The following is an 8,809-nucleotide window of genomic DNA, read 5'->3' on the forward strand; positions in this document are numbered from 1 at the left end:
GGTTCTTACATCTTCCTATCTCCCTAGATCAAGCATGATCGAGGGGCTTTCATGGCAAGTTTTTTTTTTTTTTTTAACTGTGTCTTTGGTTGCTGGAGATGTTGAGTTTCGTTTCTACAACCATGTTTTAAATACCTAGCTACAGGAGCTACAGATTTGAATCTAATGTTGCATTAGTCTTTTCAGTTACCGTCTACCTCCTGTATTTTCATATTTTGAGTTTTGTAGATTCTTTAATAGGCAATCACTTCATCTGCAAGGGTTGCTTGGAATCTTTTCAGGATTAATACACACAAATTTAAAACAACCCTTTCTTCAGTTTTCTCTGTAGTTAGTTGGGGGTACCATTTCATGCTCTTGTGTGAGGAAAAATATTCTTAAGAGTAGCAGTGTCAGGGTGGGAATTTCTTAGTTATTTTAGGTTATTTATTGGGTAATTGTTATCAGTTGCCAATGTCAGTTAAAAAAAGTGAACACAAAGGTATTTTTTTTAAATAAAGTAATTTGTAAATAAAAAATAAATTGCAAATTGATAAAAAGAACAAATGTTCAGGAAGGAACCGCACAGACCAATAATATAAGCCTAAAGTAATTGAATAAAAGAGACAAAGGCACAATTTTTTTATTACAGAAATTAACAAAAAGGCTCTGTTTGCTAATGATGAGAGAGCATGATATTCAATGTTAAATGTCATAGCCTTTGTTTCTTCTTCCTGTTCTGGTTTCAGTTGGTACAGCATGTAATCTGTAGGAAGTACAAACGCATTTGATTAAAATTAGGACTCTGCAAAATGTTTTCTCTTGAATATACATTTAAAAATAGCCAATCATTTAGGAAAGAGAAAGAAGGTCTTCAGGCAGAATTTACCTGCATTTGAATTTCCTACACAATTTCTTGGAACAAAATCCTAATTTTTAAATTATTTGTGATTGTTGCAAAAACAGTGAGTCTCTCTGAAGAAGAAAGTGGCAGAGTTGGCATGGCCAGCCAAGCCATCTGATTCCAGAGCCCAAGCATTTGATGCTGCCTCCAAATAATGTGAAGTGCTGTTTCCATGAATAGAAGAAAAACGAATATGAAAGTATTTTTAAAATGATGACGCACTACACAAAAGTTAGAGAACAAGATGATGACAGTTGTGGGCTCTACTAAATTTGAGGTGACTGTGATGGTCAGAGTCCTAAAAGGACATACAATCAAGGGGGTTTAATCTGGTCTGACATCAGACATTCAAACTGAGACCTGAAAGATCAGTATCAAGTAACCAGGTAAAGTGTGTGTGTGTGTGTGTGTGTGTGTATGTGATTTCTGACAAAGCAAATCACTTCAATTGCAAGTCACTGCTGTTAGGGGTAGTGGTAGATAGAGGCAAAGTGTGTATAAACTAGGAATATTTTTATTTACCCATATAATGATTTAGTTGATCCAAGATACTAGTACATAGTCTCTCTTTGTACTCAAACACTATTGGTTGTTTTTCATATTAGAGGTGAACAAGCTCAATGACTCTGGGTGCATGAATCTTGTTGCCTTTTTATTTCTAAACCAAGTACCTAAGACATTCTGCATGCCCTATAATCTACAAGTGTTTGGGGAACAAAATTACCAGTGAAATGGAATAGATAATGCATGAGTCTCAAAAAGGAAAAATGGATTTAGCTCATACCACTGAAAACTAGCTGAATGGTTTTGTTTGACCCCTTTTCCTGGATCTATACTTCTCAAATTGTGGTACTTATATCCCCCAGGAGAGTGTAATTCTATTCAGGACACAAAAAAGTTTAGAAAAATAAATTCTAAGTTTTCATTCATTTAAAATGTTACATTAACTTCATTCAGAAGTCCTATGAACACAAAAGGAGAATTAGAAGAATTCAGCTATTTCATATTAATCAATCTCACCTTTATTTGTAAATGACCAGGTAAATAATTTTTATGTTCAATGAGCAATTAGGAGATTTACTATTTTGTTAGTGGGGAACCTACTTATAGCTTTAGTCCAGCACTCAACTTGTTTACAATTATTACCATTGTCAACCCATCTACCGTTGCATTAATAAAAGATCACCCTTGCAGTATCAGAACTCCATATAAGGCTTTCCCATGAGAGCAGACAATAGCTATGAGTGTGAGTTCAGGGAGGAGTAAACAGCCACATTACTGAAAAACAAACTTGTTACTCAATGAGTCAGATTATTTTTTTACTTTGATTACATGAACATATTTTTTCCCCTACAAATTGATGCAATGTCTAGCCACAATTTTCCTCATCGGCATGTTTAAAGCATGCTTAAGGCTGGGAGTTTCCTGATGAGATAGATGTAAATAAAAATTCTGAGTACTTTCTGCATGTGATTTAGGGATGTTGTTCACTGATAGTTTAAAGATGTAGTTTTTATGAATTTATGGTTTCAATTGGGACTGTGTCTCAGTAGCTAAAAACAGGAAGTTTGTACATAACTTTGAAATCAGTGAAATATGCAACTTAGAAAAGGATTAACTGAATCATGGAGGTCTGTGGCAGGCATGGTATACTATGATGGTGAACTTCTCAGAGACAACTTGAGTTCTGGGCAACTCCAACCATAATTGAATTGGTAGTAAGCAACAAAAAATCAATGTAAAAGTATAAAGTATATGTGAATTTTTATTTGATTGTTTATTTTGTGTTATTATAGAGATGCAAGTATATATTAATTTTGGTTCCTTCCTTGAGGAAACATGAGTGATCATATATAAAACCATCATTCTTCAATTATTCCTAAATAACAAGCCATGCAAATTTGAAAGAAACTTAGCAAGAATTAAAGAAAAAAAGAGTAGTAGTGAGTAGTAAGAAATAATATTAAAAGTAAAATTGAATAAGAAAATAAAAATATTTAAACCTTCCTTTGAACTTATTTTAATACATAATTATCTTGGACGGTGAGATCAAGAAAGAATAAAGAAATTGCAAGGCCAGTGTTGTTCAGTGGTTGATTATCGACCCATGAACCAGGAGATGATGGTTCAATTCCCAGTCAGGGAATGCCGAGGTTGTGGGCTCCTTCCCCAGTAGGGGATGTGCAGGAGGTAGCCAATCAATGATTCTCTCTCATCATTGATGTTTCTATCTCTCTCTCCTTCTCCCTCTCTGAATTCAATAAAAATATATTTTAAAAATAAAGAAAAAATAAAGAAATTAGCAAAGCCATGAATTATAAATGTGAATAACTTTAATTTTGATCAATAATATATTTAATATATTTAAAAGGCATGATTAATACTACGTGGAATTAAATCTTTTGAGTATAAACCTTTAATTATTTTTATTAAAAATTATAGTACTCAACATAAAACTAAAAACAATACTGAGCAAAACTTACAAACAGATGAGCAATAAACAATGTTATTTTATCTTCATCTTCTAACTTAACTTTCTGAACTATATTCACTAATAGAAAGATACATCTGCAAATATATAATATACTACATCTGATAGATACACAGAACTATAATTTTTACTTAAGCAAATTAAATTACATGTAGTAGAGTTTAATAGATAAAAAAAGCACCAAAAGATCTGAAAAAATTTTAATATTTGTCCTGGTAAGATTTCTCTAATGTTAAGTAAAATAATAATAATATGTTGTTTATTTTAATTTTTCTTAAATAAACATTTAAATGAAAGTTGAAACCACACATAGAAAAGTAAACAACTCACAAGAGGACAGCTCAATGCATTTTTATACATGACCACATCCAGATCAACTCTTCCCAGAAAGATACACAATAAATGTCCAGTGTCTCAGATGACTCCCTTATGCTGCCTCATAGGAACACTCTCTTTTTTTCCAGAGGCAATATGATTTTCACTTCTTAATACCATTGAACCCAAACCAGAGGCTAGTTTTTCTTCGTAAGAGCTTTAACAATGAAATCATGTTGTATATACTTTTGTGTTTGATTTTTGTTTAACATCATTTTTGAGAAATGAAGCCATGTTACTAGAAGAGCATTGATTTTATTGGTCTATAACATTCCATTATATGAATATACCATATTTTTAAAAACTCCAGTCTTTCCTCTTATAAAAATTGCTACTATATATCTGCATATGTCTTTAGATAAACCCATTTCTGTGTTTCAGTTAAATATAGATGTTATATGTTTGTTATCCACTTGTTCACCTTTAGGAGAGTCTGCCAAATAGTTTCCCAAGGTGTCTGCGGTACCAATTTATACATCTGCCAGGAGTGTACAAATGTTCCATTGCTTCACATCATCATTGGTGCTTAAAGTTAATCTTTTTTACTTTAGGCCCTTTTGTAGATGTTTGATAAAATCCTATTATTGTAATAATTTACATTTAATGATTAAATTTATATTTAATGATTAGTAAATGTAATAATTTATATTTAATAATAAATGTAATAATTTACATTTAATTAATAATTTACATTTAATGTTTATTGGCCATTTTGATATTCTGTTTCATAAAGTTCCTATTCATGTCCCTTCCTCATTTTTGAAATTAGTTGTCTATGTTTTTCTTATTGGTTTGTAAAAAGTTTTAGATATTCTGTACATGAGGCCTGTCTTAGTTTGTTTGAGCTGCTATAACAAAAACATACACACTGAGAACCTTATAAACAACAGAAAGTTGTTTCTCACAGTTCTTGAAGCTGGGAGGGCCAAGATCACAGTACTAGAGTAGTTGTATGAAGACCGTCTTCCTAGGTCAATGCTCTACTACTGAGCCACACCAGCCAGGCCAATTGTGTTTTCTATGATCAGTTTTTAACAGAGATTAATTTTATTGTTTATCGACAAACCAATTTTATTTATTTTTTGTTTATTCTTTTTAATGTACATTTCTTTTCTATTTCATTAATTTTGGTTCTTATTTTTAAAGAAATAATTTTCTACCTTCTGCTTTCTTTGTGTTTAATTTGTTGCTTCTTTCTAAAATGTTAATATAAAAATTTAGATCCATTCAATTCACTCTTCTCTATGTCAAGGTTTACTATCTTATTAAAACCATGTAATGAGCCTTAATTTTATTATTTTGTTTTTAAGTCTAGGATTTACACATTGAATAATAATACATTAATATATTGATACTCGAGGCCTGATGCACAAAATTCCGTGCAAGAGTAGGTCTTCCTTCCCCTGGCTGCTGACACTGGCTTCCCTTTAGCACCTGGGACCTGGGCTGGCTTCCCCCCAGCTGCCTGCGGACACCTGGGACCTGGCTGGCTTCCCTCTGGCCTGAGCTTCATTAGGAAGAATGTCTGGAATGACATCTGGAAGACCTTTGGTCTAGTTAACATATTACCCTTTTATTATTAAAGACTAGAGGCCCGGTGCACGAATTCATGCACGGGTGGGGTCGGCTAGCCTGCCCCGATTGGGGTATTGGAGCCAATCTGAGGCAGGGCTAATCTGGGTCTGGGGGAGGGGTCGTGGGTGCTTGGTGGGCTGGCTCACCCCCTAGTTGAACTCCCAGTTGAGGGGATAATTTGCATATTAGCCTTTTGTTATGTAGGATATTCATATGTATAATCAATTCTTTCTTAAATTTTTTATTTTGTTTTCTATTTTCTTGAACATGGGATTACAACTCTTTTATAGATGTTGTCTGATAATTTTAATACCTACATCTTTTGTAAGGCTATTTCATTATTTTCTGATATATATATATATATATATATATATATATATATATATATATATTTATATATTAGTAATTTGCTCAAACCACCTAATGTTCCAAGTAATAGTATATTAAATGCCAAATAATGTGATTAAAAATTACAGAAATTATTTAAACTCTAGATAATGTTAATCCTCCAGAGTCCTTTATTTTGATTCTAGAAGGCAGCTAAGGAAAGAAAAAAATAATCTTAATCCAACCTGGTATTGAACTAATTTTAAAAGAAACCTAAGTCATTAAAAGGCATGGCTATTTCTACTTCACCATTGCTCCCATATTGCAGTTCTTTAGTTCTCAATTGTAATTCTGAAGGTTCTCCTTGGGAAGCCATAAACTTAATTTTGTTCCTTACATTTCTAGTAAACAACCTGAAACTCTTCTCAACATCTTAAACTCACAAAGGTGATTGGTAGCACTGAATATTGAACTCATTTCTGTACGTCTCTTCTTTCTAGGATGTTGCCACCTTAAGTTCTTATTGCCTAATGGTCTCTAATGTTGTCACACAAATTTTTTAAAACATAGGTAGTTTTCTAATCATTCTCAGAAGGAGGTTTGAAGGTAGAAGCAACTCTACCTAACATAAACAAAGGCAGTGTTTTATTTGAACACAATACCTGCAACTTTTCCTTTGTGGTATACCTTATTTTTAATTTTTTTCTCTATGAAAGACAAAAAGGAAAAATTAAAAGCAAACAGAGTGATGATATAGAGTATATAAAAAGGAATGGGACTAAAAAATTTTTCTTTATTGATTAAGGCATTACATGTGTGTCCTTATCCCTCCCATTGCCCCTTCTACCCCCCTACTCATGCCCTCACCCCCCTGGTGTCTGTGTCCATGGGTTAGACTTACATGCATGCATACAAGTTCTTTGGTTGATGCCTCATCCTCACCCCCACCCTCCCCTATCTTCCCTCTGAGGTTTGCCGGTCTCATCCATGCTCCTCTGTCTCTGGATCTGTTTTTGTCCATCAGCTTATGTTGTTCATGATATTCCATAAATAAATGAGATCATGTGATATTTATCTTTCTCTGACTGGCTTATTTCACTTAGCATAATGCTCTCCAGTTCCACCCATGCTGTTGCAAATAGTAATAATTCCTTCCTTTTTACAGTATTCCATTGTGTGGATGTACTACAGTTGTTTTATGGGTGTGTGTGTTGTTTTTTTCACTCACCTGCTGATGAGCACATAGGCTGTTTCCAGATCTTAGCTATGGTAAATTGTGCTGCTAGGAACATAGGGGTGCGTATATCCTTTCTGATTGGTGTTTCTAGTCTCTTGGGATATATTCCTAGAAGAGACTAAAAAGCCTTTAAACAATAAAAATAGATCAAAAGACTATCCATCAGTGTTCTAGTTACTATGGTTGCGTAACCAATTACCATAAAACTTAATGTTTTAAAAGAACCCTTTATTGTGCTCAGTCTGTGGGCTGGGAGTTTGAACTGTGCAGAGAGAAAATGGCTTGTTTCAGCTCCAAGATGTCTGGATAAGCTCGTATAAGACAGCTAGGGCTATTCCACAGCTGGGGACTGGTGTCATTTAGAGGTGTCTTCATGCATGTGTGAGTTGGATGATTCTGGCTGTTAACTGTAACCTCACTTGAGACTGTGGCCAGTGCATGTGGTCTCTCTTTATAGCCTATATTTTCTCAGGTGGCCTCAGGATACTTAGACTTCTTTATTAGTCACTCAGAGTTCAAAAGTGACTATCATTGAACAAGATACAATATATATAAAAGGCTAAGCAACCAGCCCACTGGCCAGCTGGCTGGTAGCTATGACGTGCAATGACCACCAGGGGGCAGATACTTAATGCAGGAGCTGCCAACTGTTAGCAACTTTGCAGAGTGCCCTTTTGCACTCCAGGATCCCTCCAGGGATGTCTGACTGCAGGTTTCAGCCCAATTCCCACAGGCCAGGCCAAGAGACCCATCTGCCAGAGGTATCCCACTCACTCTGCCAATGCCCTTTGAGCCCTGGCACTGACCTAGGTACGGCTGGCTGGGGAGGGATCATGGGAGGTTGGCTCCAGGGTGTGTCTGGCCCATCTCACCCAGTCACACCCTGCCAGCCACCTTCTAATCAATTTACTTTCAATGTGAATGAATCTGCTCTGGGCCTCTAGTAACTGCAATAACTAACGGGAGAGGGCAAAACCAATGTGAAACTAAGATTTTGGTAGCAATAAGTTGAGAGAGAGTTGTTCAGAGTTACATGTTCTTATTATTTATTAGGAGATAATTAATTTCACCAGTTAAAAAACAAAATTTAAATACAAAGTAAAATTTATTAGGGACATTATCTAAAAGTTAATGACATTAAAGGATACAGAAAGAAAGGGTAGAAAAGATAAACTAGGTAAATACTAGCCAAAAGAAAAGGTTTAGTTACTTTATTATTGGAAAAAGTTGATAAGATTGATGACAGGAATGATTCTCCACGAAAGTAAAGCAATTCTGAACCTTTAAATATTTAATGATATAACTTCAAAATACATTAAAGAGAAATTGACTGAACTATAAGAAAAACAAAAAAAATTCACAGTCATAGAGATAAATTTTGCACATATTTTTGGGAGGGAAAGGACGAAGAAAGGTTGATGGATTGAGAAATCCAAAAATAAGTTAGAACTTGAAGTATGTAGTTAATTTGTTATAATGTTGATTTATGGGGAACAAATAGCATGGATATTTAAAAAGTGTTGAGTGAAAAATGCTAGCAGCAATAGGCTATAAACAGTATAATTTGAATTGTTTTTGAGAATAAAAGAGGTGCAATTTATATTTATGCTAGAACAATGAGTGTAAACTAGACTATCCTGAGTAAGCACAAAATATTATACTATTATTGGAAAATTTAAAATACATAAAACAATAGTGTAGAATAGTATGTTTCAGGAATATCTTGAAAAAGCCTAAAAGTATTCTGGTAGTGATAAGAAGAGCAGATGAGAGAATTGGATTAAGAAAATAAATAACAAAAAAATATTTATATAATATATAATGATAGCTATTTGTTATTTGATAATTTTTATTTTCTCTAATTGGGTACACCTCCTGCTTAACACTTAAAAACTTAAAAAATAATTATTTTCAATAGTCC

This window comes from Pipistrellus hanaki, assembly GCF_964339955.1.
Source record: "Pipistrellus hanaki genome assembly, chromosome: 7".
NCBI lineage: Eukaryota > Metazoa > Chordata > Mammalia > Chiroptera > Vespertilionidae > Pipistrellus > Pipistrellus hanaki.